The 26,000-nt window shown below is 35.6% G+C and overlaps 1 long non-coding RNA gene across 1 annotated transcript in view; it reads right to left on the bottom strand.

Annotated features, from left to right (window-relative positions):
• LOC118764401 overlaps positions 1-13,394 on the bottom strand; it is a 28,292-nt gene extending 14,898 nt beyond the window's left edge. Inside the window, exons 1-2 of the long non-coding RNA XR_005000217.1 lie at positions 13,383-13,394; positions 4,834-4,839 (exon numbers count right to left, since the gene is read on the bottom strand). This is a non-coding gene — a long non-coding RNA (uncharacterized LOC118764401). The remainder of the gene's footprint in view (positions 1-4,833; positions 4,840-13,382) is intronic.
• Between the last annotated feature and the right edge of the window lie 12,606 nt (positions 13,395-26,000).

Genomic DNA, 26,000 nt, shown 5'->3' with positions numbered 1-26,000 from the left:
CTCAAAACTGAAATCGTCAACAATGTTTTCAACAAAATAATTTTTAGTTGGTTGCATCTAACCTTGGTTTAGTACGATGCTGGTTTTCATGTCCCGACACAAAGAAAAGTGAGGGCTGTGCTATGGACAAAAATATCATAGTAACATAAATCCTATTTGGCATCGTTAGAGTAAACAATGCTACCGAAATCATTGCGATCTCTAGTCTACAGCTTTTATTTGGAATGTCTCTCTACAGACTCTCTGTGTATAGATACGGTATATGTGTATGTATATATGTGTATATGAATAGTATATGTGAATACATATATATTTGGAGCGAAGTAACTTTTACTTGTCTGTTTGTTTGAATGCATATATTTATTGAGGGGTAGAATTTGAAAACATGATGTTAATATTTTTGATATTGAGTGATATCAAAACTGCTAAATTTTTTCCTTCCTCGTGGGATATGAACATATAACCTCGCAAAGCCGATGTTCCCTGAACTTTCTTGCAAGTTCTAGCAATTATTTATAAAGTTGTGTTAACAATTATATATTCTTTTCTACTCTAGGCACAAGGCCCGAAATTTTGGGGGAGGGTGCCAGTCGATTAGATTGACCACAGTACGCAAATGATACTTAATTTATCGACTCCGAAGGAATGAAAGGCTAAGTCGACCTCGGCGGAATTTAAACTCAGAGCATAAAGACAGACGAAATACCGCTATGCATTTCGCCCGGCGTGCTAATGATTCTGCCAGCTCGCCGCCTTTAAAACTGCTGAAAGTGCCAGGGTGTTAATGGCTTCGATGCGATTTTTAGAGTTGAGTTCAGTTTTTAGTATTAGACTTATTCTCCAGTAATATTCCTTTCTTATTTTTCCCTTCATAGTAGCATGTTGTATACCATCACCGTTTATCCCCAGGTATTATATATTATACTAGAAGCAGGGCTGGGTTAAAACCCATAGAGGCCATAATCACTTAAAATATTCTGGTGCCACCATATATATGTATGTAATTCAATATATGAACAATAATAAACCATGAAATATTTTTCAATTTTTCAAAATGAGACAAAATTAACAGCAAGACGGAAAATCATCTTTATTTTTGCACGCTTCCACTTTATATTTGAAAAGCTTTATCCTTTTCTTTAATCGCAATTCCTCAAAATTAATATTACATAAAACAGTAAATTTAAGCTGATTTCTTTTGTGCCGTAAACAATGTACCATTCTTATGGTGCCCCCTTTCATTTGATGCCTTAAGCTCGTACTTATTTTACATAACTAGAAATATCAAATGCTAACTAAAGTCTAGGAATACCATGCGCGCACGCACGTACACACGCACGTGAACACACACACAGTGTGAGAGAGAATGAAGGGAAGAAGGAACTGGATTTAACCTATAAGGTTGACACTTTATCACGGAGCATTTAGTGGCTAAGTTAGTGCTTAACGGCGTCACTACATTCATCAAAGCTACAGCCATTTTGCTCAATTCCGTTCACTTGCCTTTCTTGTGAAAACTAAAGATTATTTGTTTGATTTGGTGAGTATAGCATTAAGATTCCTTGTGTTGGTGCTGTAACTTCAGAATAATCTTGATCCTATGTTAAATTTCATTCCATTCTACGATTATCTCGTCTTTGTGTCATGCATCCAGGAATACATTATCTAATCTTCTTCAATTGTTTAAGAAAAGGGAGATTTGGCTGCTATTCCTAAAAGATTTAATGACCTTGTAGAGGGTTTCTTCTCGGTTTGTGCTTGCAATGAGTGATATAGAAAGGGACAAAGGCTTAACTGCTTGTCTGAGCCCTTTTTTCTCTGCGGTAAATTTATATTCATGTCTAGTTTTCATGCTGTTTATTTCAACTTTCATGTCGTTCAAGGCAACAATCCATTCAAAAGAGGAAACACTCCGAAAAACAGACATCTTATCCTGCTTATAATTGGCTTCCATTTCATAAAAGAATGTTCAGAATTCAAGCATTAAGAACCGACCACGTAGTTCGGAGTACCTATACCTCGAGCAGTCACACAAGAAGATATATTTTGAATATTTTCCTGATGTTGACATATTTATTTCATTTTCTTTCGTATATTTATTTCTTATTTCTTTTCTTGTTTATTTCATTTTATTTCTAGATATTTCACTTCAGTTGACCACTTTTCTACTGTACCGATAATGTAGGTTACTTGCGATAGATTAGTATTATGTCAATGAAAGGATTTATTTCCTATCTTTTTCTACTATACATATACATGTGTATATATATATATATATATAATATATATATATATATATATATATATATATATATTATATATTATATATATATAATATATATATATATATATATATATATATTATATATATATATATATATATATATATATATATATATTATATATATAGTCGTGGGTTTCAGTTATGCGAAATGGGGTTATTTGTAGGAGCTACGGGTGCTGAGTAAACGCCTCCCACTGTGTAGGGTCAGGAAGAGGGATTTTTTCCAGTCGTAGTAAAACTGTTTTTGCTTGAGCTGCTGCAGCGCAACAAAAAAGGAATTATTTGTGGTAACTGAGGCGGTAAGTTTTCGTAATGTATGATGTGCACCGATATACTTAACAGAAATGGTTATAGTCCCTTGCCAAGCGGTTTCTGCTGGTCAGGTTTGAAAATGGGCTGCTAGGGATAGTAGCTCCGATTAATTATCTGCCTTGAAGCTCTACAGAGTCAGGGCTGTTAGGAACATTTCGTAGGATGCAGATATAAATTTGGAGAACTCGGTTAGAGAGTTCAAGATTACACAGTTCAGAGAGAGTTACAGTCTGGCAGAGTTTGGATTTGGAGGGAATATACGCATCAAGAATGCTTACAGCATCTGTGAGTCAGCCTAGAATGCGTGAAGGGGATGAAACTAGATTAGTATTGATGATTGACGGTTTACATATCGGTGGCTTCACTTCAGATGGATGTGAGCGTCAAGGAGAATTTTGAACAATCGAGATGATGACTTCAGAGAGAGATGAAGTAGATATGCACCCTCGATGCAAGAGAAAATATGGTGGAAGACTTGATGATGGTTCAAGGGGATTGGGAGCAGATATATTGAATGAAAGAGATGGGGTTTGAGTCAGAGAAACTTGAAGTCTTTGTTGCTGATCCTCAGTTGAACGAGGTAAGGGTCAGGGAAAGTGAAATGTATGAATGTGCAGACCCCATTTTCGGAGTAAAGTCTGAGTAAAGAACGTAGCTTAAACAGCAGGATAGAGGCTGAGAGAACTATGTCTTGGAGATAGACAAGATTGTGTAGGCTGCATGTTAGAAGAGGTTAGTAAGAGGTGGTCTAGATTAGATCAGAGTCCAAAACCACCGGGTTTAGTATTAGCTTTGGCGTCTTGGAGAAATGAAATGGGTTTAAATATATGTTGAGCGTCTAGATATAACTCCTTAGTCTTCATAACTGTCTGGAAGAGGTAGAAAATCTTATAAATTAACTGCAGGAGGTTAGCGTCTGTCTACCAGGAAATAATATTGAATTAATTTCGTTATTTTTTCATATATGAATACTTTGTAAATATACAAAAACTTTCGATACTATCAATCAAAAGAAATAAATTCAATAGTGCGGATATTTACAAAATACCCCTTATGTATCTAACAGTATACAACAGTACATTGTCCGATTGTCTTGCCGAGCAACGTAACTAAACGCCTGTTCTTCTAACAAATTAATCAGATTTCGCACGTAAAGGAAGAGAGATGACTATAACTAACGAAAACCTAGATATAATCAACTCTCATCATTGAGATCGATATTCTATAGCAAACGTCATGAGAAAAGTAAACTTCGCTTACTCACCACATAACTCTATCCGTCCGTCCTTACCATACAAATCGCATAATACTAACTGTGATTTAGTGTTTATTTTTATGAATAGATTTTTTTCTAAGAACTAATTAATAATTGAATAAGTTTAGATTATTAATTACGGGCTGCTACGGTAGCAATACACAGTAAATTTGTAGGAGGTCCGAGCCGTGAATCTAAATTCATCTCAGTTTATGACCGGTGCTTATCTCATGAACCCTTGAAAAATGAAAAGAAATGTCGACTTCGTAAAAGATTTGAATTCAAAGCGGCAAAACATGAATAAGATTAATTAATGTAACTCATTAATTCCAAGACCTGTTACTCCTGCCACATCATTGCAGTTCTTTAACTGTTAATTATCTAGTATTTCATAAATTATGTTAACTGAAAATAGTTTAGATATTTTTAATTGAATCAAATCGAAACAGAATCATTTGTGACCACGATTACAGTTATTAAGTTCTTTTTATTCGGAACGTACGTCTGTTCGGGCATCTACACAATTTCTGGAGAATTTGGTTTTATTACTCCGACTAAGAATCGAAGCCTGTTTAGTTATTTACTTCTATTGTAAAACCCAGAATTTCTAAATGATTAATGATAAATATTGGTTTCAGTGATACCCAAGATTTCGTAAAGCACAAGACTTCATGTATACATCAGAGGGAGTAAAAATATTTCTTATATAAACCAGAAGACTTTAAGGCAATCCTCAAGAATATTAGTGACATAAATAACTGCAAACGGTAACCATTACGAAGTCACTTTCCAAGTGTTTATCTCTCAAACACCGTGATTATCATTATTAATTATATTTTAATGTTTTGTATTCTGGTCTTAATGTTGCGATAAAACATTTTGTGATCAGAGACATCTCCACCCAACAGCAGTCATTAAAGGTATCTCCACCCACCATTATATTCACTTCATTGGTTGAAGGAACAGATTTTGCGACATCCACGCTTTTCTCAAATAAGTTAAGAGAAAAAGGGAAATAGCTATCACTAGTGATAGAACCACGGTCAAAACTCGATTTGTCGATAATGTGTCCTCTACAGCTGTACAACGTTTGTTTTATAAACTAAAGCTACAATTAGTGAAAGACTCACTTTTTTGTTAGATATATTGATTTTTGTTCATTGTGCGCAGAGAGAGTTATAGCATTTTGACATTCAAGCTTTTTCCAAAGTGGTGTACATGAAAAGTTTCGATGAGAAATCAAAACCAAATTGTGAACACAGCTCGCAAAGTACTTGTGTTTTGTTTTAAATTTCTGAGTTGAACTGAAATAGTTTTAATCGTAAAAGATGCCAATATAGATTCCTATTAAATTTCTATTCTTATCTTTGAGTTCTTTTATGGAATATCCAGTAGACGTTTTGTTGGTTAAACTATTTCTTGACTGAAGTAGAATATTTAAAATTAAAAAACTTATTTTTAACATCTGAAATATATATATTCTCAAATATTAACACATTTTTCTTTCTTCATTTAAATTGTTTTGTTTTGTTTTTTGTTGTATTCACCCTTTATTTTAAATTACATTTGATTTTTTAAACGTTTGTAAAAGAAGCCGAAATTCCAACACAAAGAAAAGACACGAGCTTATTTCTCCATTACTTTAAAGAATAAAACAGACCAATACAGTGGATAAATCAACAATGTTATTTGTTTAGTATATTTAAAAGAGGAAAATAAAAAATAAAAGTTGTCTTACCAATTTCCCATGTGACCGAGTTCTCTGTACAATAAAATCCATTGGTTAATTTCTGACCATCGGCTTATCGACCTTTGCAATGACGTCTTTTTTCTTCCTTTTCTTTTTCGTTTTTCTTCTCCTATCGACAAGCAAGTGAACATCAGTGAATATATCAAGATTGTGGTGAGGGTTATCTTCAAGTCGAATGTTTAGTCCTCTGGATTAGATAGAATTGAATAGAGTCCTGACCAATCTATCGCCCCAATATGTTTCTTGAGCAACGAAGCCTCGATGAAATAATCATCGTTTAATTTTGAGTTGTACTGGTAAAGAAACAACACATATTCACGGGGACACATTTCACACGCTATCTTATTACGAAGATTACACAAGTCTTACAATAAGCAACAAAAACAGAGTTCATTTAAATATTTCTTATAAATGGTTTTCTCCACCACCGCCGCCAACAACACCACCGTACCGTCTCTCCTTCTTCTTCTTCTTCTTCTTCTTCTTCTTCTTCTTCTTCTTCTTCTTCTTCTTCTTCTTCTTCTTCTTCTTCTTCTTCTTTCCTCTCTCCCTTTCTCCCTCATATATTATTCTCTCTTTTTCTTATTCATTTAACCTACTTCCTTTTGTTAAGTTATTTTTCTTTGTTTTCTCTCTCTTTTTTTTCTGATTTTAAGCCTTCTTGTCGACCTTACTTTATTTCACTCTATCCCCACCTCTCTCTCTCCCTTTTTCGCTGTTTCCCTCCCTCCTTCGATTTCTATCTCTCTTAAGCTCACTCGCTCTCACTCTCTGCTCCATTTTCCCGTCGGCAAGCTCAGTCAAACTAGCCACAAGCTGGATAAGCCAACACGTTGTGCCCGTCCTCTTACAATCCAGAATGTTATGTCAGTGAGGTTTTCAAATCTGCATTGTAAATAGTGTATTGTATTCGCCAGCCTAATACTGAATCTAATATACGGAAATGCATATATTGGAACGTTTCAATGAATACATGTCCATAATTTGTTGCATGTTTTTTTTTTCATTTATTCAGTAAAATGGGCGTGCAGATATACATACTAACAACAGTGAGTGATACATCGACTAGTCTGGCGGTTACCAAATCTGAAGAGTGAGACGGGGAGAAGGCGAGTTAAAACAGTTCAGCGTCCGCGGTAAAAGATAAGTTTAAGGAATTCATCTATGCACTGAAAAATTTTGTGGGGGGTCACAGAAAATTAGATTTGAATAAAAGTAGTAAAGAGGGCGAGAATTTTAGAGATAGATGAGAGAGTAGAGGGAAAGAAATTATACAAAGGGGAAGGGCTATCAAATTGACTGAGAGAGTGAAAGGAAGGTTGAATTCATAAACACGTCATAATGATCGGCAACTAAATGATATGCCAGTGAAAATCGAAATGTATGCAGTAATGAAACAAATGAGTTTAAGAGCTAACAAATAAGGTATATCCATCAACTTTACTCATGATTACTAATCTACTAATTTAATATACATATATGTTAAATATATCTTCCTGATCGCACATACTTGCGTGAGCACACACACACACACACACACACGCACACACACACACGTACACACACACACAAGACCAGGCGCATACATACTCGTATATGCTTTGACAAACATGTACGTATGTCTGTGTGCAGACGCCGCATGAAAATATATGCTTATATGAATATGTATAAAGGGTACGTACAGTGTCCATTTGTCGGCAAAATGGCTCGCATCAGAATTACACTCGGATATTTTCGCTTCTTTACATTAACTCATATTTAATTCATAACTGCATTGCCAATGTTTATTTCAACTTACTTTTAACGCAGTCTTTACAAATACTATTATTATTATTATTATTATTATTATTATTATTATATTATTATTATTATTATTATTATTTATTCTTGCTTTTCGTTCTTGTTTCCGTTATTATTGTGTTTTGAGACAGCCAAACGTGTTTCATCTTGCTCCCTATATCGTGTATTTTTATCAAGTGAAACTATGTGCGAAAAATGCTCAATGCAGAATTTCTAAATAACTGGGTAGGGATGTTAATTAATTGCATTAATTTTTCTTCTAATAGAGTTAGGGGAAAATGACTTTAATTTGCTAAGAAAAAGGTTTGTTTGTTTTTTTGTGTTTTGCTTTTTTTTTTTTTCTAAACAAGCAAAATGACTACAACATACAGAAGCATCCCTGCTTAAGCAAAAGTCGTAAGCATGTTTTTACAGAAAATAAATAGAAAAGAGGAATAAAATAATCGAATTTATCAGGAGAATATATTTACTTGACAACGAGAAAAAATATTTTGTGATAAAAAATAACATCATTTTGAACAATGCAAATGAAACCCATAACGAACGATAATAACAAAAAAGGTTTGTTTGCTTCAAGACAAAAAAATATTTCTACTATCGACGCAAGGCCTGGAAATATCAAACAAAAAATAATAGAAACAAGGATAATACACAAGCCTACCGATAGACCAACCACCGCAACAATAGCAACAACTGCAACCACTATACCAACAAAATCCCAGCAACAAAAATTCACTACAAGGACAGCAGTAACAATGTTTGCCGCAACCACAAGAAAACCCGCAAAAGAACCTCAACAACAGTTACAACAGAACAAAAGCAGTAACAACGAATACAACTTGAGATCGAAAAAATCCCTGCATCAAAAGTAGTAGCAGCAGGAACAGAAACAACAATACAGAGGCGAAGACTTCGATTCCATCGTTCTCCGAAAAGGAAGCAAAGTTTCAAAGGTTTGTACAGATTTCATAACCTGTGGAGAACTGCACGCACTATTCCGCTCAAAACACCACAAGGGAGATTTCTGATAAGAACCAGTGTGTCATTCCTTGAGAAAGAGTTTCCTGTATACTGGAAAGGAATTTGTAGGACCCTTACCATGGCCCAAAGAAGGACTGCCATTAAGCCAAGGTAAGTGACCCAACTCATATTTGTTTCACCTTTTCTTCTTCCTGACGTGACACCTGACGTGACACCGCTAAGTGTGAGAGATGTAGATGCACAGAGACTGGAGTTTGTTGTGCATGCAGGGGCACCTGCACAAACAGGTCCACTACGTCTAAATGTTGTTGGCATCGGCGAAACCAGGAATTTCGGGACTCATTCGCTTCTCTTCTGGATGACTCGGCCTGAAATAAATGGCGTGATTCAGAAGCAAGACAGTTTACCAAGACCCGGACGGTAAATCAGCTGTCTTGTGCAAGGAAGACATCGATAGCGCCTTCAGATTAGAATCGTTGATGACCGGATAGAAGATTGGTAGCCGAACTTCACACTTGTAGAAATCTTGCAATCATAATCAAAGCTCATTAGTGCTCGTGAGCAATTAGAATGGAATTCACGCTGCACACAACAATAATTTATGGGTAAGCAGTAGGTGAGATTGTTAAAAAACCCGGAAGCCTTCTTGGATATTTTCAGTTGTCTGTGAGATTGGATTTCTTTAATGCGCTAATGTCTTGGACAAATAACATGACGTCCAGGCTGCGCTTTGATTTTCGCCCAGTTTGTGTTGATTGTATGAACGTAAATTGCGTACAGTTTCGGGTATAGAGATTACACATTCGTTCTATAAGAGAGAGATGCGATGACTGAAAGATGAACGCTTTCTTCTCAACGCGGAAAGATTTCGTCTGAGTCGGGATGTGGCGATGCTTCTAGATTGCATCCTTCTTATCAGGAAAGACAAGATCAAAAATGTTGAGAAGCATAGATTAAAACCCATGATTCTGCTAAACACAGACGTTGAAAACTTCGGTAAATACGCTTGCCAAGATGTAGGCACTCGTTGATGGTAGTGCGTTAGAGACGCACAAACTTGTTAGATGTCCAACAGATTTATTTATCACAAAATACTCCGCATATGACACATTGTAGAGCTAACTGCGAACTGATCTGACTTTGGCGGTACGGTGATAAGTTTGGATCATCCCTAGACTTACGACAAAATCGAATATCGTTATATAACAACTGGCTGTCCTAAGTGCAGCTGTCTCCGATCCTGTCTTCAGAGAATAGTTTGGTATAATCGGACCGTCTAGCACCGCGCGTGTGAGAAGTAAGACCTTCAGATTTATGTCCTTCAGCATCAGTATCGCTGCTATTGTTACAACAATTGACCCTTTAGAGATGGCTGCCACCAAGTGAAAGATTTTAGGTTAACATTGCAAAACAACGAAACACACAAATTATACAGTATTCCCGTGGTTTATATCTGAGAACGGCAACTCTCTAGACTACTGTGTCATTTGAACCGTTGATCACCTTTATGCCATTTCTGGTAATTTACAGTAACCAACAGGAAAATGTAAACTAAAGTAGTTGGATCAGTTATCACTGGACTTCTAATCAAAGATATTCCAGCCATGGCTATCCTGTATATTTTGCAGCCTTTGTGTATCTAAGTCTGCATTATTCAATGAATTGTTATGTTTCTATGAGAAAGGTTGGGTATGAGTTGAAAGTTATTTGGTTGTTATTCCTAGCAAAACAAGCGACCAAATAGATAAAAAATCGATGCTCATAAAGCTCGGAGTCAATCCTGATCGATTAGAACTATGATTAAAGACATTCAACTTGTGACCATCCCATCATTTTATGAGTTTTCTTTCTTTATTTAAGATGTTGAGGTTGTGATTCGAAGAAACAGGTTGTTGTTTCATGTCACCATAATGTTTTGCAATGTTTTGGATATTGAGCTTTTGATAGATTTTCTTTGCTAAATCTATTTCAACAGGTTTCAGAAACTGTTCTCACTATCGTACCAAATACTATCGATTCCTATTCCTCATGTAATCAGATAAGATGTAGTCCACGATCTGACGAAAAGAGAACTTTTAATCGGCCGGTTGCTATTTGCATGCTGTAAATCACTGACGATAAATTCGCCATGGTGACAGCAATAATAGTGACAAGTCGTGTGCCATATGCGCAAAAGACTTCTGATTCCTACGATACTGTAACATTTGTTATAGATTTCTTTTATAAAGTTGTTTGCAGTTAAAACAATAAACCAGCTTACTAATTCTAATCTAACTTTTATAAAATTATGTAGAATCGTGCCTTCATATGTGTGGGTTCACGCGAGCGGGAGTATGTGTGTATATGTAAGTGTGTACTCTCATTAGGTAGATTATTTAACATTATTGATTTCCAATTTCCAATTTCATTTAAATAAAATTTTAAATTTATTGGAAATATCTTGGGAAATTTCGTATTGATTTGCAGAAATGCTGGTTGTTCATTCTTCATGTTGCCTCTACTAAATGAGTCATCCACCTGCACGTTGTAACCCAGAATTTAATGACACTTCCTCCAGCTTTCAATGTAGGTTATAACTTGGAGGTGAAACGCCTCAACATAATTTATGACCCTGTTGAACGCCATCAACTGGTTTTTGCATGCCTCCTTTCAGAGACTCCACTCTGCTACAAACATTCAGACCAACATTTCAATCTGAGGACATCTTTCTTTCTATTAACCAGACACAGAGGAACCACAAAAGTCACAGACATTGTTCTTCTTTCTTTTCTGAGGAAGCCACATAAGTATCCTGTGTATATAAGTATATATATATATATATATATATATATATATATAAATTTTTATATATATATATATATAATATATATATATATATATTCCTCGTGTTCCTTTTTGAAGAGCGTAGGCTCGAAACGTAAAAGACTTTCTCACCTTCCCGAGCGTTAAACTAATAAACCTGTTTGTAGCTTATATCCGTCTTCGTCTTTTGTTTTGCTGTAAATTTCAACTATGTGTGTATGTGTGTGTGTGTGTCTATATATTATTTGATAAACACAATATGTTTTATTTGTTACTTTTGATACTATTAGTTTCATGTGCTGAGAGCACACCAGACAGTATTTTGGCATGCTCTCAGCACATGAAACTTATAGTGGCATATAAAAACATATATTGTGTATTTATAAAAATATTTATTTCTCACCAGATGGAATACTTTTATGCTGGTCTTACCATCACGGAACACTACACTATATATGTGTGTGTGTGTGTGTGTGTGTGTGTGTGTGTGTGTGTGTGTGCGTATGTATGTATGTATGTATATTGATAATAAGGAGAATGAAGATTTGAACATTCAAACTTTATGCTTATTTCCACTTTGTTTATTCATAATAATTGTCCGACACGTGTTTCGATCGCATTAACCTCATTTTGTTACATGTTTATAAGTAGCGATTTATGCATTATCAGTACGATCTCTTCAGGGTATATAAGTATGACATTATTCGAAGAGGAATTTTTCCTCCGTACTTAGTTTAAATTGGGCTTTGTAGCAGTAGCAGTAAACCATGACATTCAGCGATGCGCTGTTTTTCTCAACTGATTGTTTTTGAGTAAAACTCAGCAACAGCAGCAGTGCTTCTTGAAGTTGGTAAATTTCCTTGGCCAGTTGGGGAGTGATTATTTATAGAATACTTTTCTGTTGATTGATTTTTACATATTTTATAGTCACGTCAGCTGGTAGTTAAAAGAGGTTTACCAAAAAATGCACTATCTGAAGGAACCAGCCTTGGATTTAACACAGAGAAATTCGGTATCTCCTAAACTTTATATCCCTCCTCTTACCATACATATATGTATATATATATATATATATATAATATATATATATATATATATATATATATATATTACACTGTACCAAGAACTTTTTTTTATTATTCCACCATGTATACATATACACACACACGCTCGCTTGGTACCATTTATACAAATGTATACTCCACTGAATGCATCATAGTGGGTCTTTGTGAGATATTTTTTACCCAAGTGCTCAAAAATGTTCATATAAATTAGGAATTGTTTCAAGCTACGACATTAAATGAAAGAATTTTTTAAATAATTAACTTTTTTACATATAAAAAAAAGTATGACCAATCTTACCGAAAGTTCTGTTGAGACTTTCGGTGTAGGGTGGGTGGGAGGCATAGATATTCCCGGAATTCCATTTTCTCTGAAGCCAAGATATTTAATTCTTAAATTCTTCACTCTGTTTATCAATGCAGAGTTCAACAAGTTCAGGATTCACTTCTCCAAGATGATGGGTTTTATAAACGAAATCGCGAGTGATATGACAGTTATCCAGCATGTTTAAGTCGCCATCGCTGTTGAAATGGAGATTTAAAGACACCAACATCTTGTAACATCTACTCTTCCAAGCCACTGAAGGAAACCTCATTTAAACGGTCATCCGGTCTGCGAAAGCATAAGCCAAATCTTTCTCAAATTTCTCCGTACCGTCTTAAAGAAGCAAATTGGATATTACAGTCTCATATTAAAAATTAAAGCGGCGATATTGTCAAAACCAGATTGCTTTCTGTCATAGGTCATCCGCAACAGAGATGAACGGGGAGCTACGTAGCAATAAAAACAACACTGACAGTCCTGTTTAGGGTTGGTCTTTAATTTTTGCCTCCCCCCCACACACATACACAAACATACAGAGTCATTTATTCTGTCTTTCTACTAACTTTAACTCCTAATTTTCCCCTAAGATATTCTAATTAAATTTTGACTATAGAAAGTATTCGTTTTAAAATTATTTAAAGCAGTCCTAGTAGAGAACAGGGAGAATTTTAAGAGTCCTGGACTAAATAACTTATATTATCTCGGTTTATCAGCATTTTGCGTTCAAATTTCACTTGGATCAGCATTACATGCTAAAGCTTTTAAATAAAATCTTGCATGGACCTTTGTCAATTTAATAAATTATGTTATACTCCTATTAAATACTCGCTTTCTACCAATATAACAATCAATAAGATTGTCCTTTTACGAAGGGTATCCCATTTGTAATACGGTGAAGTAAAAAACTTTCAAGCAATTGGGGTTATCCAAGTTGCTAGTTGTAAAAATGTTCTTGAGTAGTTGTTTCAGAGCCCCGTAAAATAACAAACAAGAGGGGTGTTGATAATGTATCCTTCTGTGGATGTTTAAAGACAAACCTACAAAAGAAAAAAACAAGTAACAGGGTTAACTCCAGTAGAATCCTTTTGCAGAAATATTTGGAGAAAATAAACAATGCATATTACAAAGGATTTAGACTTTAAAGCCAAATGTGAAAGTAAATACGTGTTTAAATCTAATTAGGCCTTTTAAATTATGAATATTTTATACGGTTGGTAAATTTAAGATAAATAACATTAATATGGAACAATTTATGTGGAAATGCAGGAAATGAAGAGGAAACGGATATGAATATCTCCAAAATGACTGGAAGTGCAAAGGATTATTGTACATCCAAAATACAGCAGGAACTCATATAAGTAATATAGTGGGTTGTAAAACCTGGATTAACGGAGATGATATCGTATCTGGGCCTGGATTAGTTTGATTTCTAATCGTCATTAGGTATCTTATGCTTATCTGTATACATGACTACTGGCCAAAATTTCCTACTTTCCTTGGTGATAAGAATAATACAGATGACTCTGTATATAGAAGCGCGTGTGTATGAGGGTGTTGTTTATTGAGGTTGATCCAATGGCCTGTTACCGTGTTGTTTCCCGATATGCAAAAATATTAGTTAATCAGTGTGTTCCTGTCTGATGAACTGGCAACACGTCACGGGAATACCATAGGATCATCTCAAATCAACTTTTCTATTTTACTGCGGCACTGAGTATCTTTGCTCCGGTTTGTTTAAATCATATATACATATACATAATTGTATTTCTTTATTGCCCACAGGGAGCTAAACACAGAGGGGGACAAACAAAGGGATTGAGTCGATTACATCGACCCCAGTGTGTAACTGGTACTTATTTAATCGACCCCGAAAGGATGAAAGGCAAAGTCGACCTCGGCGGAATTTGAACTTATAACGTAACGGCAGACGAAATACCAATTTCTTTACTACCCACAAGGGGCTAAACACAGAGAGGACAAACAAGGACAGAAAAACGTATTAAGTCAATTACATAAACCCCAGTGCGTAACTGATACTTATTTAATCGACCCCGAAAGGATGAAAGGCAAAGTCGACCTCGGCGGAAATTGAACTCAGAACGTAACGGCAGGCGAAATACTGCTAAGCATTTCGCCCGGCGTGCTAACGTTACTGCTTGCTCGCCGCCTTAAATATATGTGGTGTTTGTGTGTGTGTGTGTGTGTGTCTGTGTGTGTGTGTGTGTGTATGTGTGTATGTGTGTGCGTGTATGTGTAAAAGACGCGACCATGTAAAAGCATCCAGAACTTTATCCTACAGAGTGAATATTTTTTTTAAAGATGATGGATCAACGAAATAAAAAACAATCCATTTGGTATACAGTGTTTTATACCTCAAGTTCTTTTACTTGCTTCAGCCATTTGGACTGAAGCCATGCTGGAGCATCGCCTTTAGTCGAACAAATCGACCCCAGGACTTATTCTTTGTAGGCCTAGTACCTATTCTATCGGTCTTTTTTACCGAACCGCTAGGTTAGGGGGACGTAAACACACCAACATTGGTTGTCAAACGATGATGGAGAGACAAACAGACACAAATACATAGATACATATATAAGTAAATGAATGGAGTTGAACGCAGGTATTATTCCAAAGGAATAATATTCCTTTGGAATAAAACCAATGTTGTCTTCGAAACATATGTCGAAAGTAAAAGAATTTGAATAATACCTGCGTTCAACTCCATTTATTTACTTATACTATACACATTACTGCACATTAACCCAGTGTTTCTACCTTTGAATAGGTCGCTACATCCTTGTTACTTGCGTGAATTTTGCTACCCTGGTAAATGTTTTTTGAATTTTCCGTGTTATCTGTAAACAAAGAATAATTCATTCATCCATTTACATACACACACACACACACACACACACACACATATATATATATATATATATATATTATATATATATATATATATATATATATATACACATATACATACATATATATGACGGGCGTCTTTCAGTTTCCATCTACCAAATCCACTCACAGGGCTTTGGTCAACTCGAAGCTATAGTAGAAGATACTTGCCCAATGTGCCACGCAGTGGGACTGAACCCGGAACCATGTGGTTGGGAAGCAAGCTTCTTACCACACAGCCACTCCTGCGTCTATAAGTTATGAGTTCAAATTTAACTCGATTGACTTTGCTAAAAAACAAATAATATTGATATATTTGGGTCGATGAAGTGGATTATGGTCATTTTTCTTTGCATAAAGAGAAGTCTGTGTATAAAAGCAACAAGCATAGAATGGAGTCAGAATTAGCATTAGACATTATTGTTGAACACTATCTCCAGTGTATAATCTTTAACCAAGTCAACTCAGAAACGACAGTTCACAGAAAAATCTAAATTTCTGTCACATTCTCAATTTAATCCCTCTGATAATCTAATGATTATGATTATCATTATTGCATTTCAGAATGGTGTGTGTTGTATCGGAGACTATTATTACGTTCTTTTAACGCAATCACTTCAATAAAAACTTTTGGACTAATCTGTATGTGTGTTTATGCATATGTGGCGATATGTGTATGTGAGTGCATGTGTGGGTGCGTGCGTTGCATACATGATATCTGTCTATCTGTCTGTATGTATGTATGTATGTATGTATGTACAGATGTATGTGTGTGTGTGTGTGTGTGTATGGGAAAAAGTAGCAAATAATTCATGGGCAAGAATTAACAAGGACGTATTTGTATAAAGCCATAAATAAGAAAATGAAGTCGGAGTGATGAGAGGAGAGAATTTGAATTAAGGAGGAAAGGAGTGGAAGAGATGAAGAGTTGCAGGACAAAAAGCAAAATGCATGTTTTACAATACCTGAGGAAGGGTTTACATAAAGAGAGGAAGTTAGTGGCGGGGATTAAAGAATTCTTTAAAAAGGAAAAAAAAAACAGAAACAGTATAAAACTGCATGGAAAGTAAAGGGGCAAATAGTATCTGCATTAATTCTTCATAAATCTGCTGACTGATAGAAGAGTTTCGATAAATTATGCTTCAAGACGTGTAGCTGTCACTTGAAATGGAGACATAAGAATAACGTGGTATAATTGACGAGAAATGGTGCTTCCTCTAGAAAGGCGTTCAGCGGACTGAATTGTGGGATACGGCGTTGCTTTGCACTCGGTCGAATGTGATAAAACATGGAAATGTCAACGTATGTGTCTACTAAAGGCAAGAATTAGCTATTGACACGGAAGAAAGCTGTCGGAACGAAATACGAAATAAGTGCAAGTGATGATGATGATAATGATGATGATGATGCTTTCATTTTATTTGCCACAAGGACTCATTCGTTCACACCACCACGAGCTACAGAAAAATAGAAAACGTGTGGGGATGTGGATACATAATCAAATAAAAACGACGCTTGAACACAAAAGCATTATAATATATCTTAAGACGCATTACAAAAGCTAAGTGAAATACATGCATGTATATATATACATATATATATATATATATATATATATGTCACCATGATTAACCTCTAAATCCACAAGTATTTTTTATTCTCTCTCTTTTTATTCTCTCTCTCTCTCTCTCTCTCTCTCTTTCTCTCTCTTTCCTCGTGTTGCTTTCTGTTGAAGAGCGTAGGCTCGAAATTTAAAAGACTTTCTCACCTTCCCGAGCGTCAAACTATTACACCTGTTTGTTGTTTATGCACATATCTTCGTGTATATATATATATATATATATATATATATATTATATATATATGTGTGTGTGTGTGTGTGTGTGTGTGTGTGTGTGTGTGTGTGTGTGTGTGTGTGTGTGTGTGCGCGCGTATGTGTAAATTGGTATATAGATATATGAATATAAATGAGTAACAAAGATATATAAGTGTCAATTCATTAAGGCCACTTCGTGCGACACCTTTAATTGATCAATGAATGCATTGCATCATTAAAAATTAAACCGTTCTCATCAGATGACCGCATATACCTCAAGCATAAAGGACAAGTTAGATATTTAAACATATTTATATCATCAATAGAGAGCAAATATTTACAATGATTCTGCTGCTAATTTTTTTAGATATATGAATATAAAAGAATCTCATCCATACGTTCTGAGGAAACTGGATTAGCATTTCTCCTTTGTACTCTGGGCATTTCACGTGTGTTCCTTGTTAATTTGTTGGTTTGGTTTTGTCTAACCCTTCTCTTTCTCAGCCAGCTCATCCCTTTTTCCATCCACCCATCTCCCACCATCCTCGTTCAACTAGTTCGGATGATCCATCAGCTCTTCTTTGGTGATTCGAATGAACTGCGAATGAATTCATATCTTCCTTTTAGAAATTTACCATGATCTTCCAATCTTCTGCTGCTCCTCATTTTTGCAAAGGTTGACGTATACTATTAAGGCCAGAACTCAGCTTCTTAGTAATAGCTCCCGACTGAAAATAAAGCGATATTTTCCACTATGTTCCAAGCTGCGACTAATAATACGTCGCTGATGTTGTTGTTATTTGTAGCCTTCGGTGATCAACAGAACTGACTTACCAACAGAGACACCACCCAGTCACGTGGTATTTCATGTCATCTCCCCGCTCACCATCTGCTCATACTGTGTTGTAGAAGTGCGGTCAAAACAAGAGTCAAAACCCTAACAATGTCAGTAATTGTAACCCTTGTATTTCGTTTACTTATTTTTTGAAACCCCAACCCTATGGGCAAATATGAGCAGAATCAACCCCTCTTGTCACTTCACCTCGTCCTTGATCTTAAAGACCAAGTATATGCTTCCACTCACACCGCCTCAGTTGATAGCATACACATTATTCTACAATTGCCATATTGTAAGCATATAGATGACCGCTCATTTTTAAAGGAAAACTAGAGGTATATTAATGTCTTCATTTTCCCTTCCCAAAAGCATTCTGCTCATAAAGAGACAAAAAATATGTTTAGACCAAATTACTGTATAGTCCTTCATGCAAAAGACACAGAAAATAGTGCTGGCCGGTACTGTAAATGCCTTGAGAAGAGTATCATCAATTTAAATAACTTGCAATGACATCTATTGTGTTGTTTACGCCCTTACGATAACAATAGTTGATTGATAAATGCGTGTATTACCAAATTTTGTCTCAAGTATCAGGGTGACACACAGCAAGATATAACAAAGATAAAAATAAAAAAGAAGAAGAAGAAGAAGAAGAAGAAGAAGAAGAAGAAGAAGAATGATAATAAATGCCCTGACGCAGTACCAAGCAGTAGCTCTCGTGGCTTCTGATCTTAACTGATTAGAAGTGTTATCATGTACATTGTTTTGTCTTGGTATAAAAGATGGGCTACAACAAATATACTGCTCAATACCACAGATTTGCTTGTCAGTTGTTTGACCTTAACCAGTTGAGCATGTCCCTTAGTGGCTGACAATATGTGCATCTCTGATCATGAGCAGAAGTAGTGGGTGAGCATCATAGCCATGTGTTGAGTGCGATTCTTTGGGGTTTGAATAATTCACCTCTAGAAACATGGGTGGCTCGTTCAACATCATTAAATAACCCTTATTCAGGGACCTTTTGAGCGGGATGGGTTACTCGACCAGAAGAAAATTCTAACTGGGTCCCACCTGCTGTTTATCTTGATATGAGATCACTATGTCGCGCACATATGTTTGTGATGCATGTGCCTAGTGTACCCTTATCAGACAGGTAGTCATGATGGGTGTGCTGGGCTTCGTATATTTTACCCCAGTGTCACTTTGATGGCACGCACTGCTCTCTCACTCAATAATAATAATAATGATAATAATAATAATAATAATGATAATAATAATAATAATAATAATAATAATAATAATAATAATAATAATAATAATAATAATAATAATAATAATAAAAGAAGCTAGATACTCACTCAAACCCATCCAAACAGGAGTACCACCACCCAAACAAATCCTGTGGATAAATAACATCCAAAACAAAATTTAAAAAATGAGAAAAGATCTGTCGATTCTTAATGAAATCAGCAGACAATCAACGCTACTGAGCAACAAAAAGAAAACAAAAATACTCCGCAAATACGACATCACAGAAAAAGATTTACCTGAGATAAAAGAAAAGCTGAAGCAAGATATCCTTGCCAAAGCACAAAGGATCTGCCGGTACGAGAAACGCCAGCGCTTCTTTGAACAAAACAAAAAGTTCAACTCCAACCCCAAAAAGTTCTACCAAGAACTTGGCAAAAATAAAATAGAAATCACTGCAGCACCAACGGCAGAAGAAGTGGAAGAATTCTGGAGAGAAATATGGTCGGTGAACAAACAACCAAAAAAAAAGGTGTATTAAAACAACAAACTCAGCATCTGAGCAACTCTGGACCCCCATAACAACTTAAGAAGTCACCCAGGCACTGCAAAAACTAAGCAACTGGAAGGCACCTGGGCATGACAAGATCCCCAACTTCTGGTTGAAATATCGAACAGGAATGCACAAAAAGCTGGCTGAAAACTTTAACAACATACTAGCAGAGCCAGAGACAATGCCTGAATGGCTCACGAAGAGGAAAACCATCTTAATTACCAAATCAAATGAGACAGCAAAACTAGAAAACAACAGACCAATAACCTGTCTCCCTACAATGGGAGTGATATCGCAAAGGTTGAACAAGCACCTGGATGAAAACAACCTGTTTCCAGAAGAGCAGAAAGGATGCCGCAAAGGCTCATATGGCTGTAAAGATCAAATAATGATTAATAAAGCCATAACTGAAGACAGCCACAGAAAGAAGAAAGGCCTCAGTATGGCCTGGATCGACTACAAAAAGGCGTTTGATAGCATCCCCCACACATGGATCCTCGAAACACTAGCCATTAACAAAGTAGCACCAACAATTATAAAATACATAGGACACTCTATGAATAAATGGCAAACAGTCCTACACCTCCAAACAAAAGAGGGACTCATGAAGACCAAAGCCATCCCCATTAGAAGAGGAATATTCCAGGGAGACACGCTATCTCCACTCCTTTTCTGCTTGGCACTGTCACCTCTATCTGATATGCTAATTAGAACTGGATGCGGATATAAATGTTACGGCAAAACGATCAGCCACCTTTTATATATGGATGACCTAAAACTATACGCTGCAAATGACAAACAGCTGGAAACACTATTAAAGACAGTTCATGGATTTACCAAAGAAATAGATATGAAATTTGGATTAGAAAAATGCGCCAAAGTAACCCTGAAAAGAGGTAAACTAGTTAAGAGTAGCAACATCACACTAGATAAAACCAATGATATAAAAGAATTAGACCAAAGCCAAACTTACAATTACTTAGGAATCCATGAACTAGATAAGACACAACACACACAAATGAAAGAGAAAATAAAAAAAATTATTATAGACGAGTTAGATCAATACTAAAAACAGAGCTCAATGCTGAAAACAAGATAATAGGTATCAACACTTTAGCTGTCCCAGTTATAAGTTACAGCTACAATATCCTTAACTGGACACGAAATGAACTGTCCAAAATAGATAGGAAAACAAGAAAAATACTGACAGGATCTAGGATGCATCACCCAAAATCTGACATAGAAAGACTATATATACAACGTATAGAAGGTGGTAGAGGCCTTATACAGCTGGAAAACTACTATAAAATAACCACCATAGGACTGCAAAAATACCTACTTCAGAAGGAAGGAAAACTGATCCAGATAGCAGCAAAACACGAGCAAAACAAAAAACTGTTCTCAGTATTTAAGGAAGCTGACAAATACAAACAAGAAATCATACCACCTAATAAATATGAAGAAGAAGAAGAAGAAGAAGAAGAAGAAGAAGAAGAAGAAGAAAAGAAGAAGAAGAAGAAGAAGAAGAAGAAAGAAGAAGAAGAAGAAGAAGAAGAAGAAGAAGAAGAAGAAGAAACAAAAGCTATAAAACAAATGAAATCCAAACTAAAACTAGAACAGCAAAGAACCATGATAAAACGATGGCAAGAAAAGCTCCTTCATGGTAAATACTGGACTAAACTAAATGGTTGAGAAGCTCAGGACTCAAAGCAGAGACAGAGGGATTTTTAATTGCAGCACAAGACCAAAGCCTCCCCACCAGAAACTACCAAAAACCTGTAATGAAAAGAAATATAACAAGTAACTGCAGAATATATGGAGATGGACAACAAACAATAAATCATATTATCTCTGGCTGCCCAGTCCTGGCTAAGAAGGAATATATTCACACACATGACAGAGTTGGAACCTACATACACTGGAAGCTATACCAACATTATGGAATAACAACAGAAAAAAGATGGTTTAGGCACACACCAGAAAAGGTCACAGAAAATGAGAAAGCAACCATACTCTGGGATATGCCGATACACACAGATAGAGAAATTAAGGCCAACAGATCAGATATAGTTGTCAGAGATCATGAAGAAAAAAAATGCTTTCTAATTGATGTATCAATACCGGCAGATGACAACGTGTCTCTAAAAGAAATGGAGAAACTTTCAAAATACAAAGACCTGGAAATAGAGGTAACCAGAATGTGGAATCTAAAAACAGAAACAATTCCTATCATAGTAGGTGCATTAGGCATGATAAAAAATATTCAGACAAATACATAACAAAAACACCAGGACTTACAAACACATATAACATACAGAAATTTGCACTACTAGGCACTGCACACATCCTACGCAGAACACTTTCCATACAATAACCATCAGAGCATCACAACAAATCACAGCACATACCCAAGGCACACAGAGCTGCGCTCAGTAGTGAAGTGAAAGCACGCTATAAAAATAAAACTACTGAATGATAATAATAATAATAATAATAATAATAATAATAATAATAATAATAATAATAATAATAATAATAATAATAGCCAGACAGTCTTAATTGAAAAAGAAAACAAACTATTCTGGATCATAGATATAGCATGCCCAGCTGACAATAAATATGCGATAACGAAGAAAGAAAAGTCGATCGATATGACAGGTTAGCTTGGGAAGTTAACCAGTTGTGGTCGATGAAAAAGTTTGTAGTAGTATCAATAATTGTAGGAGTGCTGGGAACAGAGGGTAAAAATTTCGAGAGGTACGTGGAACAAATAGGGGCTGAAATAAGGGTAGAGCACTTTCAGAAAACAGCACTGCTTGGAACAGCTCGAATACTCCGGAAGGCGCTCGAAAAATAAGAGGTGTTACCTTAGTTCACTGGTAGTGAACAGCTGACACAGTAGTACATCTCCAGCGTTAGAAGATGGACAAAGGCAATGATAATAATAAAAATGAGGATGATGATGATGATGATGATGATGATGATGATGATGATGATGATGAAAAGAAGGCATCGCAGGTGCGATGCATACCCTGCGTGCAGATAAATATTTTCGCAAATTGTAGAGTGGCTTACAATGCTTTTTTAATTGAACTGAATTAAGTTTTTCTTCAGTATCACCATTATAGTTATTTATACTTCAGGGAAGTTAAGAAATCAACTCGTAAATAAACGATACACTCGAATCCATCAGTATACACGCGCACACACACACACACTCAGTCACATATGTATGTCTATCTGTATGTATGTACCCACACGTGTCTACGCGCATAGGTACACCATGATCTATACACAGTCAGACGAGGGTCGATTCCTATGAAAAAGGAAGTGAACAAAATATTATGACCACTTGCTTATCGGGAAGTATGTAAGTTCAATTTAATTTTTTTATTTTATTTTTAGATAATCAAACCAAATGTTCATTATTTTATGCCACTCACCCAATGAGTATTTCTGCCAAAAGTGGAGAAAATTCATTCTGCCTTTTTCCAGTAATTTTGCAAACACACAGGCAAACAAAGATGAATGATTACAATACCCGGCTTTGGCTTACCCGCAAAGAGTAATAATAATAATAATAATAATAACGACAAGAACAACAACAATAACAGCCACAACAACAACAACAACAACAACAATAATAATAATAATAATAATAATAATAATAATAATAATAATAACGACAACAACAACAATAACAGCCACAACAATAACAACAACAACAACAACAACAATAATAATAATAATAATAATAATAATAATAATAATAATAACAATAATAATAATAATAATAGTAATACATTGGATGAAAATTCTATGGTTAAGTCAATGAATCATCTTTCGTATATGGCTGATTTCAAAATATATACTGCAGATGGTAAACAAGCCGGAAAACTGCCTCCGACAGTACACGGGTGGATTAAAAAAATCGATATGAGATTCAGTTTAGAAAAATGTGTCAAGGCGTTCTTGCAGAAAGGAAAATTCATTAAAAATATTAATATTATAGGCGTAGGAGTGGCTGTGTGGTGAGTAGCTTGTTTACCGACCACATGGTTCAGGGTTCCGTCCCACTACGTGGCACCTTGGGCAAGTGTCTTCTACTATAGCCTCGGGCCGACCAAAGCCTTGTGAGTGGATTTGGTAGATGGAAACTGAAAGAAGCCCGTCGTATATATGTATATATATATATATATGTATGTGTTTGTGTGTCTGTGTTGTCCTCCCAACATCGCTTGACAACCGATGCTGGTGTGTTTACGCCCCCGTAACTTAGCGGTTCGGCAAAAGAGACCGATAGAATAAGTACTAGGCTTACAAAGAATAAGTCCTGGGGTCGATTTGCTCGACTAAAGGTGGTGCTCCAGCATGGCCACAGTCAAATGACTGAAACAACTAAAAGAGTAAAAAGAGTAAAGAGTATTGTGCATATAAAGAATCTTAGAGAAAAGAAATAGACCAAACAAATACTTGGGAAGAAAAGTTTAGGAAAGAGTAGTATAGATGCATCAAGTCAATTACTTAATTGTAATTATTTAAGCAATTACTAAATACAAAATATAGATTATAGGCATCAATATTCTGGTTCCCTTTGTAATAAGTTATGGTAAAAATATTTTTAGTTGAACGCTAAATGAAAACAGGTAAACAAAGAAAATAATGACTGGATTTAGAATACATCAACTCAAATCTAAGACAGGAATATTTTATATATCACGAATAAAATCCATAGGGCCCTTATGCAAATAGAAAATTATTATAGAGTATCCAGTGTACTGTTACAAAAATATCCAGTAGAGAATCATGGAAAATTAATTCAAACAGCAATAAAACATGAACAAGCTAAAATACAAACTGTTTTCTTTCTTCAAATGAGCCAAAAAATACAAAACAGAAGTTGCCATGAGAAATTGTAATGAAGAAAAAAGTGAAACGGTGATAGAAATTGGCGATCAGCTAAATTCTAAAACTGGCCAGCAGAATGCCGCGATAAAGTAATGGCCAAGCTTCTAAGGAAAATCACAAGATTAGCTAAAAAGTGCAACACTCAAAGCAGAGACCATAAGCCATCAATAACTACGTAATGTGCGGAAATTAGAAAAAAACAATTAAACCCAGTTTTTAGGTGCCAGATCTTAACCATGTAAGAAAATATCTATAGAAACGATAGAGTTACGACTTGCATGCACTGCAAGTGATGCCAGTACTATGAAATACCAACATAAAAGAGATGGCCTGAGCATTCACCAGAAAATGTCTCTTAGAAGAACAAAGTAGCCAATGTCTGGGGCATGCCAATTCGCACAAAAAGTCAGACCAATGCTACTTGACAATATACATTCGGAGAACCTACTCTGAGCATGGGCCTGTAGGTTGAAAAATTGCGGAGAAGAGAGAAATACTCGCTATGGTGTTCCTCGTGAGCAGAGTGAGACGGGTTCTATTGCATTTCTCGATTACCTTAGAAACCTTCTGATGTCAGGAGAATCATATATTCATCATCCTGTTAATATTGTATACTCTATTTACATTATTTACGTTATTTACATTTGACGGATATTTGTCCTCATCTTGTTTGTTGTTAATACAACGTTTCGGCTGGTATACCCTCCAGCCTTCATCAGGTGTCTTGGGGAAATTTCGAACCTGGGTTCTCATTCTTAAGGTATTTTTCGATGTTGTTATTGTTGTTGTTGTTATTATTATTATTATTATTATTATATTATTATTATTATTATTATTATTATTATTATTATTATCATTATTATATTTATCATCATTATTCAAGATACCTGATGAAGGCTGGAGTTGTATTAACAACAAACAAGATGAGGACAAATATCCGTCACATGTAAATAATGTAAATAATGTAAACAATGTACATAATTCCTCATCTCTTAAATATAGAACCGGATCGTATACTCTGTTAAGGCGGCGAGCTGGCAAAAACGATAGCACGCCGGGCGAAATGCTTAGCCGTATTTCGTCTGCCGCTACGTTCTGAGTTCAAATTCCGCCGAGGTCGACTTTGCCTGGGATCGATATAATCGACTTGATCCGTTTGTCTG

This window comes from Octopus sinensis, linkage group LG8 (assembly GCF_006345805.1).
Source record: "Octopus sinensis linkage group LG8, ASM634580v1, whole genome shotgun sequence".
Taxonomy (NCBI): Eukaryota; Metazoa; Mollusca; class Cephalopoda; order Octopoda; family Octopodidae; genus Octopus; species Octopus sinensis.
This window is presented reverse-complemented; position numbering and strand designations above follow the sequence as displayed.